Here is a 13,596-nt window from a genome sequence, read left to right on the forward strand (position 1 = left end):
CCCGCCCGCGGGAGAACCCGCGTGCCGCCCCGAGTCCGACGCACAGGAGCCGGGAAGGGCCCGATCCTCCTCGCACACATCCAGTCCCTCCAGCCCCAGCGCTCTTGCAAACCCCAAATTCGGCCTCGGGGGCCACCCAGCTGGTAAAGGAGAGAGGATCTCCCCATCTCAGAGAGGGAAACACACCCTCCTAGGAGGGTGGTGGGAAGTCCGTCCCGCCCCTCCCACCCCGCCGCCGAGACCCACCTTCCTCCTCTTCCTTCAGCAGCTGGGAAGTTGGGGGCGTTGATGGCGCCCCGGGAAGAAGGCTCGCAGGCTGAGAGGATGTCACCTCAGAGGCACCCTTTCACCTTCTCTCTCTCCCCTTGCACACGCACACCTTGAATCCCTCGCCAGCTGTGGCAGCCCAACTGCTCGTCCCCTCCGCCCACCCAGCCGCCGGCGCCGGAAACTTTAAAGCCCCCACTTTCGCCTAAATAATTCCCCTCCCCCCTCCATTTGGAGCAGCCCCCTCAATGCGGAAACGTTCCTGCCGCACAGACGGACAGGAGCAGCCGCCAGTCAGGAACGGAGGCGGCGCAGGGTCTGGCCAATGAGATAAGCGATGGTGGCAGGGGGCGGGGCGTCTGCGGCTCTAGGAAGCCCAGCCAGGCTGGGCGCGGAGCCAGACGAGGGAATTCCGCGCGCGGGATCCGCACTTGAGGCGGCGCAGCAGGGATGTCTCACCAGTAAAATACCCAGCTTTCTACAGATACTTCAGCAAGGGAGTGGGTTAACCATTTTATAAGTTCCCGCTTACCTGAGGTTGACGAGAGATACCTATCCGGCGAAGAGAGGCAGAGCACTCCACAGCAACTACCCCTAGCGAGCCAGGCCCTTCTCACAAACTATGTGGTCTGGGAAGGGTGAAGATGCCCTGAGGAGTAAGCAGTGGGGTGTATGGGGCCCCCTACCAGGAGGAGGGATTTAGAGCAGGAAGAAAGTGCCGAATGAAGGCTCTCCCACCAGAACCACCGCGTCCGGTTCCCATTCCTGTAGAGATTTCTGCTGTGCTAGGCGTTTACTTTTCTGATCAAGGTGGAAATGGCTTAAGTAGCCCTTCAAGAGATGTCTACTTTTCAATATATTCTCGAAGTCCTCAAAGAGCGAGGATGTTAAAAGACAGAACGTTGGCAGTGGCCGGGGTCTGCCCGAGGGCCGCCCCGCACTCGCGAACCCGCCTTTCTTGTAAGACTCAGTGCACCGGTCAGTGGGTGCATCTTACATTTTATGCTTCATGACTCAACCAACCTCCATCAGGCAGGTGAATTGTCAGCCCTCTCTTAGGTACCTTCAGTAAACCAGGTGGTTCTTAGAAGAGTTTGGACAACACACTAATCAACAAAGGTAAAGTGAGAATTTCTAAATGACACATTCTCTAAACAAACTTTAATTTTTTTCAGTGCCACATATTTATATAGAAATATTAGACAACACAGAAAAGGCCACTGATTCATTTATCATACTAGAGAATGACAACTCTTGTCACTGTATTTCTTATGTGAAATCCAAAAAGATTACACCCAAAGGCCTATCAGCTATAAAATAATTTCCCCAAATAAAACCAAAGAAGTACCTAAAATCCAGATGCCTGCATTTTAAGAATGGCATTTGGGGACTGAAGATCTTAACCAGAATCTCCACATCTTTTGTGTACAGTAGAGAAATTGTTCCAGCTCTAAGTAAGCAGTATTTAACAATCAGCATTAACACCAAAATAAAACACCACTAAAAAATTTGGGCCCCATAGGGTTGCTTAGCTTGCACTAGATAAAGGACAATGAAGAATCTTTAATTATACAAGATTTATTGTAAAAAGGAAGATCAATTATTTTTTATCTTTGCAGAATATTAAGGGAGAGGAAGTGAGTTTTAATTGGGAAAGAGCATTTGGTAATACTTAAGAATGACATCTTGATTTATGAGTAATTATATATTGAGATATGATACCAAAGGATGTTGTACATGTGCTGCCTCAAGAAATTTCCAAAAAAATAAGTACCTGTCTTGCATAGTTAAGTCTATAACCACCCAGATGCTGCCTGTTAAGAGACTACTACAAGCTATATTCCTAAATATTATTTTTAAATAGTACCCTGTAAATGGAATTTCCTCATACAGTGGCTTACTTTTAATCTTGAACCCCAAAAGATTTTGTAAAAGAGGCTCCCACTCCCTCAGAACCACTAGAAACAACCTCACTTGGCAGATCATGTGGGGTTAAGGAAGAAAGACCATGGCCATGGAGAAATTTCAAGTCGGTTTAGAAGGCAGTTGCCTAATTCTCTATATATCTATACATTTAATACTTGAAAAATTGCGCTGAGTGTGTGTGTGTGTATGTTCAACCTTTTTTTTTTCATAATACACTACTATGGAGTTACCTATCAAGGTGTATGATGCTGCCATCTATATCATTAGAAATCTGTAAAATGCATAGATAGATTTACAGATAAACCTTGGGAGAAACTTGGGGGTATCTAAAGGAGGACGAAGATGGGGGGCTGGGAAGGAGTGTGTGTGCAGGGATGAATTGTAATGGATTGTAAACTAAAAAGAAGCCTGACAGCCAATATTTCACTGGTACCATATGCTACCATCTAAGGATGATATAAATTCTGCCTATACCTTTCTCTTTCCTTCTTTCTACTGCCCCTTGGAAACTTGAGAAAATTCCGTTTCATTTAACTAGTCCCCTGTCCTGGCATGTATAACAACCTTGCCATATCATTTTCTATTTTTTTTTTTTTTACATAAGAACATTCTATCGACAACAAGGAGACAATGACTATTGCCCTATTTCTAACCATCATTTTTTGTGCCCTTTAGATTTAGTGTTTGGCACAGTGTCTGGTACATAGCAAACACTTAGTAAGTATATACTGAATGACCAATTTATTGCCATTAAATCTTTTTAACTCCAGTATTGTATCCTTTACTCTTTGAGAGCTGTAAACAAGATTTTTAAAATTTATATTTAGAGGTATTTGTTTCAGTTATTACCACCTGGAATATCAACTTGGGCCAACATATAAAAATAGTAGCAGCAAATGCAACATTCTGATGACTTGACAGTAAGCTTTGCTAACTACCCATCATAGTCATTATCCAATAAGAGGTGGTTTAGAAATTGCTAAAGCATGAAATAAGTATACAGATCAGTAATGTGTATGGGTTTGGGTTTTTTGTCTATTCTACCCCAGTTCCCTACACACAAGAAAATAAAGCAATGCAGTTTTGTAAAACATGTTAGACACGTAAATTTTCAGTCATGCCTGAAGTGTTTTGCCATGAGGCCAGGTAACAATTATACACCAGACTGTTGCCCACACTCAATACACAGCATCGGCTCCCACCTGTATCCATCATAAATCCTAGGCCACTCACATCAAAGAGGAAAGAGGGGGCTACTATTGGTCAGAAATTGCCAGTTACTGATTAGATCTAACAATAGGGCATTTCACATGAGTCAAAAGATAACCAAACAGGGTTAACTGGAAAGAGCTATCAAATAATACCTGTGAGACGGACTACTAATGAATGAGTAGTCTAAAAATGAACGACGTTTCCAAATACTTGAGGAAGAGAAAGACTTCATTCTTTCCTGTTGCCAGCATCGTGTTGTTAATGAATCAGGAAGTTTGCTGAAACAAGTTATGAATTTAAATTATGACATATCCTTCGATTTGTTCATAGTATGAAATTAAATTACATTGGAAGGTTATATAACTTGTATATCACAACAGTAGCAATTATTTCAAATAACTAAGCTGCTTTAAAAACAGGGTTGTCTCACATTACAGATAATTATCTAAAGAGTTGAAAAACCAATCTTCTAAGTAGATTTTAAAAATCATCAGGCTCTCAAGAATGCAGTTTAACCACAACATGCATTATCTTGTTCACATCAAGAATTCTACTCTACATTCTCCTCTGAAAGTTGCTTAGAAGACAGGTCCTTACTATGTTGTCTCCTGTTTCTCATGTTCTGTGTGATGCCCAGAGGAGAGTGTTGATGAGGATTGGTGATGCCCATGAAATTGTATCTCACTCATGTGCCAAACTGCATCTCCAGACCCCCCTTGATTGTAGAGACAGAAGAGTTATTTCCTTTAGTGAGTAGGCACAGGAATAACCACTTAAAAAATCCTGTATTCGCTCAGGGTTTTTAACAAACATAGATCATTATGTAATTATAATTTGGAAATACAAAAAAAAAAGCACACTAAGAAATAACACATCTCTTACTAAACTACTAAGATAGAATAGACATTATTCTTTTCTGTAGTGATGTATGTATAGATAATGAGGTTACTTATTCTTAGTGACTTTGAAATCCTCATAGAAAAGAGCTGTGAAATAGGAAAGCATTCAGTTTAACTCTATTTTTTCCTCTTTCAACCATATTAAAGATGCCCTATTGTGCATTCCATCAAATGTCTTTTGATGGTTTTCCAAACATCTCTGCCTCTGGTCAGCTTACTAAATTTCCTGCCAGTGCCACCACTGGGAAGGGAAGGATAAAGAACTTCTGTTTTCTAACTTAGCCTCAGGGAATTTATTTTAAACATTTCACACTCACCATTCTAACTAAATATTAAAGAGAAGATTCTCAGGATTATCCTTTGAATGAGGCCTAAATAATTAGGTAATTTATATCATTAAATGTGTAATATAAATTAGGGAATAAAAAAGTAACACTATTTTACCTTTTCTAGAATGAAAAGGAGAATGACATATTTAGAGAAAACACCACAGGAAAAACTGTGGCATAATAATGTTAAGTTCTGGTACCATTTTTAACTGACTTTTTAGAAATGTTTAATAGGGCATTTCACTTGAGTCCAAACATAACCAAACAGTGTTAACTGGAAAAAGATATTAAATAATATCTGTGAGATGGACTGCTAATGAATGAGTAGTATTTTTTAAAAAAAGGTAGTTCTTTTAAAAAATATTCTTTGGTAGTCCTTAAAAAAAATAAGGTAGTCTAAAAAATAAAATAGTTCTTTAAAAAAATATCTCATTAGTACCAAAATGCTGACAATAAATAACTGTACTCTTGCCTTACCTCTCTTCATCCAGCCCTGCACCATTTTCTTCTGAAAATTACCTCAGTTATATATACAATATAGTTATTTCTAAATGCTTATATTGCTATTTCTTTGGTTTCTGGATTTTAGGCATTATATGTTTCAACTTCCTAGTTTAATAGATAAGGATTCTGCTCACTTATTTGTGCAACTTTTCCTTCTCATGACACAGAGAGAAATGATAATATTTGTATGGCAATTAGGGTAGCCTGGAGGGAATTTGTGGATATCTATATTGAACATGGTGAAAAATCAATTGCTTAAAAAATACATGAAATTATAAAAATAAAAATGAATGCAAATAATAGGGGAAATATTACATATAATTTGTATAAAACTTTTAGGATAAAATCTTTTCAAATTTTTGAATGAGAAATTTGAACTTCCTCATAAACATAAACTTTTTGAATCGGGTTTTATGTTTAAAATAGCTACACATAGTTTCTGATAAAGACTTTCAAAATGATAATCTCTTCAAATTCTTGAAATCACTGTGGTTGACTGAATAATGGCCCTCCAAGATATCCAGTTCTTAAATCTGGAAACCTGTGAATGTTACCTCAGATGCTAACAGGTATTTCAAAACTGATTAAATTAAGGATTTTAAGATGGAGAAATTATCCTGGATGGGTCCTAAATGTAATCACAAGTGCCCTTACCCTATATAATAAAAGGCTAATGTGCAAATTATCCCCTCGGGAGTTTGACCAACCAGGAGTTCGATCACTCGCTATGACATGCGCTGACCACCAGGGGCAGCGCGGACTGAAGGAAGGCCCCAGCCAGCAGCCGGAAGGCCCCAATAGGCACTGATCTCCAGCCAGGCCTAGGGACCCTACCGGTGCATGAATTTCATGCAACTGGGTCTCTAGTAAAATATAAACACAGAGAGATTTGAAGACAAAAAGAAAAAAGCAATGTGATGATGGAAGCAAGAAGAGAAAAGGCAATGTGATTTGAGGCCATGAACTAAGGAATGAAGAAAACATTCAGAAACTGGAATAGGCAAGGACATGATTTTCCCCTAGAGCAGTGATGGCGAACCTATGACACGTGTGTCAGAGGTGACACGCAAACTCATTTTTTTGGTTGATTTTTCTTTGTTAAATGGCATTTAAATATATAAAATAAATATCAAAAATATAAGTCTTTGTTTTACTATGGTTGCAAATATCAAAAAATTTCTATATGTGACACGGCACCAGAGTTAAGTTAGGGTTTTTCAAAATGCTGACACGCCAAGCTCAAAAGGTTCGCCATCACTGCCCTAGAGCCTCAAGAGGTGGTGCGGGTGGCCCTGGTATCACCTTGATTTTAGTCCATGGAAACTCATTTCAGACTTTGGGCTTTCATAACTGTAAGAGAATAAATATATGTTGTTATAAACCACCCAGTTTGTGGTCATTTGTTTCATCAGCCAAAGGAAACACAGTCACCATTCATGAAAAACATTGCACAACTGGTGATAAAATTTTTTTAACCATTTCTTTTGCAACCATTTAAAAATGTATGAAATTATAATCAGAGAATCTAATAGCTCTTTTTTATTGACAACCACAGGATGAAATCTGATTTGATAATTGGCACAGTCTGACTGATAATTATTTCCTGTGTTGCCTTGCCATAACATTAATCTCACGTTATTATTACTTGATTATTTTTACCGATTAAATATCTATTTCCCCCCCATAGACTGTACTTCTAGGTGAGTAAGCTGATGCTACCGTCCCTAACATTTAAATTAAATTGAACTTTTTTCTATCAAGTATTTTAAAATAATGATGAAACTTTAATTCATAAAACATACATGCATTGTTGGATTAGTTAGATCAAAACTATTTTGGATCCCATTAAAAGGCCACATCAGCTGCAAACAATCAGAAGTATCTGATGCCTGTGAAGTCAGAGTTTGAAAGCCATCAGAGTTGCACCATCCAGGAGCTCCATGCTAGATGCAATGTGCTAAGCACAGCCAAGGAGTTATTCTACCATCTGGACATCTACTTTAGCAGCCAGCTACCAAGCATTGTATGCTATTATTCACCATGGGAAAGAAGCTATGGAATTACTGGATGTTTTTCATCATCCACTCCACCTGTAGATTTGCTGCACCTCTTGGGCCACCCTCTGATAAAGGCTGCTAGCAGCTTGAGGCAACCAACTCAGAGGAATCCCAATATCATGCTTCACAGCTGTAAGCCATTTGAAGCATAGAATTAGAAAATTCTGGTCTATATTACCCCTCCCATCACACTGGTCAGACACCAAAAAAAAAGAAAGAAAGAAAGAAAGAAAAAGACAAAGAAAGAGGCCATTTTTAATTATCAGTGACTTTGAACCAAATTTTTAAAGAGAAAAATATTAGAGATCAGCAAGCCTAGCATTGCATGGATCAGTACAATAACAAACTGAAAACTGAGATTAATTGAATAATAGAAATACATTTATTGAAGACTACTGTCTGGATTTGGAGCATCACAGAGAGACTAAGAGATTTTAGGCCATTTGATATGTGAGCCTTTCTAACACACACCAGTATGCAATGAAGCCCATATGAAGCCAAAAATTGAGTAACAGGGCAATGAAAGAAAGAAAGGATTCATATAGATCAAAACTTCCCTTAAGCCTTGTTAGCTTGAGGCTTTTACCAGTTTCCTAGTGAAAAGGAATAAAACAATTCTAAAGTCACATTGATAATTATTTGAAATTTTTGTGTGCATGTACATATATATGTATGTATGTTGATATACATTACATATTTCCACATATTTATTTATACTTTATATCCTTTCTTATTCCAAAGAGAATTTGAGGCCAAAACATGTATATTCCTGATTAAGCTCATTGCTTAGTAAACTGGATATAGCATATTTTATGCTACAGTAGAAATTCAGTTTAGTCATTCTCATCTAATTCTTTTGTTGGCTTTAGATAGTCATGTTAAAGAGCCCCTTCAGTTATTATTTTTTAAATGGCTTTTTCTTGAACCCAGTGAACCCAAATGATAACAGTCTAGATTCTAGAGTAGAGAGATTTAAGAAATAAGCAGAATTCCTTGTTGTATAGATCGGTGTGCTAGATTAGGCATGTTATACATTACATGATCAATCTCTAAATCTGTAAATACTGAAGATTCTTCAGAATAATCCTTACAAAATATGTACCTTCCTATACATTTTTTAAATTATTGGTGTTTTTTATGTTTCGGGCACTCATAATAATATTGGTTTCTAGGGTGGCAGAAGAAAATATTGGAAAAAACAGTATTTGGAAAATAGCCTTTTGTTTTGTTTTGTTTTGTTTACTTCTGCCACTTAGAACCTGAAAATGTTGGATAAATTACTTGGTTAACTCTATGAGCCTTACTTAGTTTCCTCACTTAAAAGATAAGAATAACAACTAATTACCTGCCTTGCCTCTTTCAGGATTATCATAAATATCATCTCACTCAATGTTGGCACAGAGTCTGACTGATAATTATTTCCTGTGTTGACTTCCCATAACATTAATCTCATATTATTATTACTTGATTGTTATTACCTATTAAATATATATTTTTCCTTACATAGACTGTAAGTTTTTTGAGGGAAATGATCATATCTAACTGGTACCCCATAGTTTACTAGTGTGCTTGGCACATAATCAACACAAAAGAGAAATTTGTTGAATGAATTATCAAATGAGATATTTGTGATGAACTTTAAAAGCTGTAGAGTGCTATGTAGGTGTATATTAGAGTTTTCCCATTATTTCTTTGGGAAACATGTTCTAGATGGCAAATATGCAATATATAAATTTACTTTGAGGAACACTGAATAAAGGAGGCATTTTAAAATGAGTTCTGTGTGATACAGTGTTTGCAAAAATGGCTCTAGTTCTTCCTATCCTGTGCTGTGTTTCTTTGCAATATGACCTCGACACTTCTCCCATTAAGAGGTAGATTCTTTTCCTGATTGGCCTGATGACTTTCTTCAACCAATAGAGTGAGGCAGAAGTATGTTGTGTGATGTCCAAGCCCCAGGAAGGTTTTCAGCTTTCAGTCTTCCTCAGGTATAAAGGGCACAAAAGAGACCAGACAAAAAAAAATTGCATTGGAAAAGGAGTGAAAAGAAAGGATAGCTGAAGCTGAAATTGAGCACTTACCTGGAGCTAGACATGTAGAAAGTGAAAAACTTGCTCAAATATTGGCAGCTAGATAGTTGGAAATTGAACAGATTCCATCTGATGGCCACTGTGTATAGAGCCATTGAAGAACAACTGAAAGGACAGGAATGCCCTCTTATTGTAGCTGCCTTAAGAAGTCAAACTGCTAAATATATGCAAAGCCATGTGGAAGACTTTCTGCCACTTTTAACAAACCCTAATACAGGAGATATGTAGTCTCCAAAAGAGTTTGGAAAGTACTGTGATGATATTATAAATGCAGCTGCATGGGGAGGTCAGCTTGAGCTAAGAACCCTGTCTCATATTTTACAAACACCAATAGAGATAATACAGGCAGTTTCTCCTCTGGTTGTCGTTGGTGAAGAATATAAAAAACAACAACATAATACTTGTATATATAAGACATGCATACAGTTTAGGAGAACATATAATTCTGGTACATGGTTGGTGAATAGAGCTATTGAAATTGCAGCTAGTTTACAAAATGTTACACAATTGTTTTAGTATAGTGTGCTGATATGAGTATTCATACTAAGTGCTGGATTGTTCTAAATGTTACTGAAAAATACAACTACCTTAAATCAGTTTTATGGCAAGGCTGCTAACAGGCTTTTAAAAATGTGTCAGAGATAAACTTTAACCAGCATTCCCTTAATGGTATTTTAAAAAATACTTATAACTCCATTGGGGAGAACATCATTTATTGGCCAAGATGCAATCCTGTTTGCTTATATTTTTATAAATATAGGATCCTGAATATTCTGTTGAAATAAATCATAAGTGTTTTACTAAAAGCTTTCAGTAAATGTAATTATTCTTGAAGAAATGAAATGACTCAGTCTCTGTCATTACAATAATGTGGGGATGGTGACAGCAAATTTAATTAATGCTTATAAATAAATTTGATTGCAGTAACCTTGGTATTAGTGAGATTAATCCTGTGAAGATTTTATATAACCATGTCAAAGTGCAGCTAAGAAGCTTGCTTTAATTGTTAAGAATTTTAAAATATTTTTTCAGGTGGGAATCAGTTGTTAAGTTTTAAGAAATGAGACCAATTCAAAGGTAAATAGGTCCCTATCAGATTTAAACCTCTAAAGAATTAGAGAGTAGCCTTTTATTTGTGTAATTTAAAAAGACACAACAGATTAATATGTCTAACTCATTTGCTAGTACTTGCTGTTTCTTTCTCCTTTTGTTTTTCTTAATCCTCAACCAAGGATACTTTTCACCATTGATTTTTTTTTTTTTTGAAGAAAATGGAAGGGAGGAGAGAGAGGGGGGAAAATGTTTCTAAGTCATTTATCCCTTCTTTTTTAATTTTAAAAATTCATTTCTCTTGCCTGTTCATTTGTTAGGACCTTAACATTTTATGGGTCTATATGAGCTTTTTGTATTATAATACTTATTACAATGTGAAAGAGACACATTGATTGGTTGCCTCCCACACAGGCCAGGACCAGGGGCGGGGATGGAACCTGCATCCCAGTTATGTGCTCTTGATCGAGAATCAAACCATCGGCCCTTCGGTGAGCGGGCCAAAGCTCCAACCAAGCCATGTCAGCCAGGGTTACTTGATGTTTCTTAAACTTCAGAATTGGATTAGTAGCATGATTTCTTGATTATTTTCATAACTATAGGTTTTTATATTCTGTGTTGTGTTTTCTTCACCACTCAGCTGCTTTGCTTTCCTTGCAGTTTTTCCCACTAAGAAACACTTGTGACCTCTCTTATTCTTTAATTTGTGCAAGTTGAAGGAGTAGCATGTAACATGGTCTAAGACCAAGTTTACTTTAGATTCTTCCTCTTTTCCAATTTGTCTCACAAGATCTTCTTTTTGCTTCATTTTTTAGGATTAAAAGAAAGCCTTTTTACTTGCTATTTTGCCTCAACAGAGAATTTGCTAAACTGATACCTCTGAACTTTCAACTGGCTTTTAATGGAGCGTGATGCATGTGTTTTGTGGATTTGTGCTCGTTTATATAATTTTATGTAGTAAACATGCTGACATGTCTTAATTTAAAAAAAGAAAAAGAAAAAAATTGCAGGAACATAACTTTCAATTTAATCCACATTTACAAGAAGTTTAAGTGAGCACACAAACATGTTGATGAGGAAATCACAAGAATTGTTCACAAATACTCCAGTTCTCTTCCTGGATATTGGTAGGATTGCTCTTCCCTTCTCACTTTGTAGTTAGTTGTGACTGGCTAGTGAAATGTGAACAGCAAAAGCATGTATCACTTCTGGGCAGATCTTTTAAGAGCAAGTGCCATTGCACAATTCTCCATGTTGCCTTCCCACTGTCACAGTGATTGAAGAAGCACACTATTGAGATGGAGTCTCCATCAGCCTAGATTCCTGAGTGATGTTGAAGTGAACCCCCTGCCAACTGCGTTTGACATGGTGTAAAATCAGAAACTATGGATAAGCCAGAGAAACAAGTTAGCAGGAAAAGGAAAATGGGAAAGACTTGCAGAGAGAATCTGAGATGCCACGAGAGAAAGATAAGGGAGAGCAATTGATCCGCTAGAATTTCTTTGGTTCTAGGTGCTTTCCAGGTCCCATGGGATCTAACAGTAAGCCTGACATTATCCAATGGAGCTTGAGTAGGACTATAGATACTTGAACAACAACAACTAAAAGCCTAAATACATGTATTTCCACTTAGCAAGGTGTCTTCAAAATGCATGTGCTGAATCAAAAGGTATGGGCTTTGCCAAATATTACCCACTAGCAAGCCAGAGAGTGCCCCTTTCATAGTACAGTACCCTTAACAAAATTGGGTATGCACATTTAAAGAAAAGGGGACATTTTTTAAAATAAGCAATAAAAGTTAAATCTATTAATCAACATTTTTTAATTAGTGAGGCTAACTTTTAAAAAAAATGTTTCTAAGTCATTTATCCCTTTTTTAATTTTAAAAATTCATTTCTCTTGCCTGTTCATTTGTTAGGACCTTAAAATTGTATGGGTCTATACGAGCTTTTTGTATTATACTACTTATTACAAATACTTGCCCAATTTGGTTTCAACTTTCAGAATTTTATGTTGCTGGTTTATGTCAATTTTTTTTTAATCCTCACCCAAGGAGTGAGTGTATATATATTTTTTAGAGACTGTGGAAGGCACAGGGGAGAGGGAGAGAAACATTGATGTGAAAGAGACACATTGATTGGTTGCCTCCCACACATGTCACGACCAGGGGCAGGGATGGAACCTGCATCCCAGGTACGTGCCCTTGATTGAGAATCGAACCCTTGACACTCTGGTGCGTAGGCCGATGCTCTAACCACTGAGCACCCCACCAAGGCTTATGTCAAACATACACTTTCCTTTACTAAGATTAAAAGTTTTTACCCAACCAGAGATTGTTAAATATTGATTCACTTCTTATTTTCCTTTACTCCCATTTTCTTATCTATTTGATTCTCATTCATATTGTACAAAGCATATCAATTGAAGCAAATTATAAATACAAAAGCAAATAAATGGGCAAATGATTAATTTCTCTTCTAATAGTAATATTTTAAACCTATTAATTCTTATTCTATTTAGATTTTATTTTGGTCTATAGTTTAAGATGAAGATTCAATTGATTCTTTTTTCCAAAATGGCTAACCAGTTATCCTGGTATTTCATTGACTAATCCTTCCCTTTCCCACTAATTTGTTGTGGTTTTTCAGCTTCATTTTTGACCAGATATAATGCTCTTTATTTCAACTTATTCACTCTACATTTCTCATTTATTTGTTTTTTTTTGTTTTTGTTTCAGGATGGCTTTTGAAAGAGTCAGTTGAGTATAATAAAATTGGGTTATCAAAATACCCCTTAGATTTTGCTGGTGTGTTTAGGGGAAGAAGTGTCATGATGACTTTGAAGTTGGCACAGAACAACACTCCAGCCAACTGAGCCACAACCCCTAGGGCATCCCTCCCAATTTTTTAACCTCCACACATGAGTGTGGGACCAGCCTGTTTTCGTCTCCACCCCTTCTACCAATCTCAATGTGGCTTCTATATATCCTTAGTTATAGGACATATAACTAAATCCAAATTTGGTGATACAAAATGAAACTTTGAAAGTTTTAAAATAAATTTCCAAAGTTGAATTTTATTATGAAACTCTGCAAACTGAAATTTCTTTGAATTTAATATAATAATACATAAGCCTATTTCCTAGTGCTTTGTTAGCATTTCCTATAACTACTAATAATATGAAATTATTATACTAACCACTTTTGTGTGCTATGTAAATTGACATCTTTTATATGTAGCTATTGATATTATTCCCCACATTT

General features: G+C 37.0%; 1 protein-coding gene and 1 pseudogene across 1 annotated transcript in view; one reads left to right on the forward strand and one right to left on the reverse strand.

The window, feature by feature from the left end:
* The window catches only part of UGP2 (UDP-glucose pyrophosphorylase 2), a 50,787-nt gene extending 50,293 nt beyond the window's left edge, over positions 1-494 (reverse strand). Inside the window, exon 1 of the mRNA XM_005884561.2 lies at positions 247-494. The gene's annotated coding sequence lies outside the window, so the exon portion shown is untranslated. The remainder of the gene's footprint in view (positions 1-246) is intronic.
* A 495-nt stretch (positions 495-989) lies between these two features.
* LOC102253980 lies at positions 990-13,208 on the forward strand (annotated as a pseudogene).
* Positions 13,209-13,596: the final 388 nt, after the last annotated feature.

The sequence above is a fragment of the Myotis brandtii genome, unplaced genomic scaffold, assembly GCF_000412655.1.
Source record: "Myotis brandtii unplaced genomic scaffold, ASM41265v1 scaffold84, whole genome shotgun sequence".
Lineage (NCBI taxonomy): Eukaryota > Metazoa > Chordata > Mammalia > Chiroptera > Vespertilionidae > Myotis > Myotis brandtii.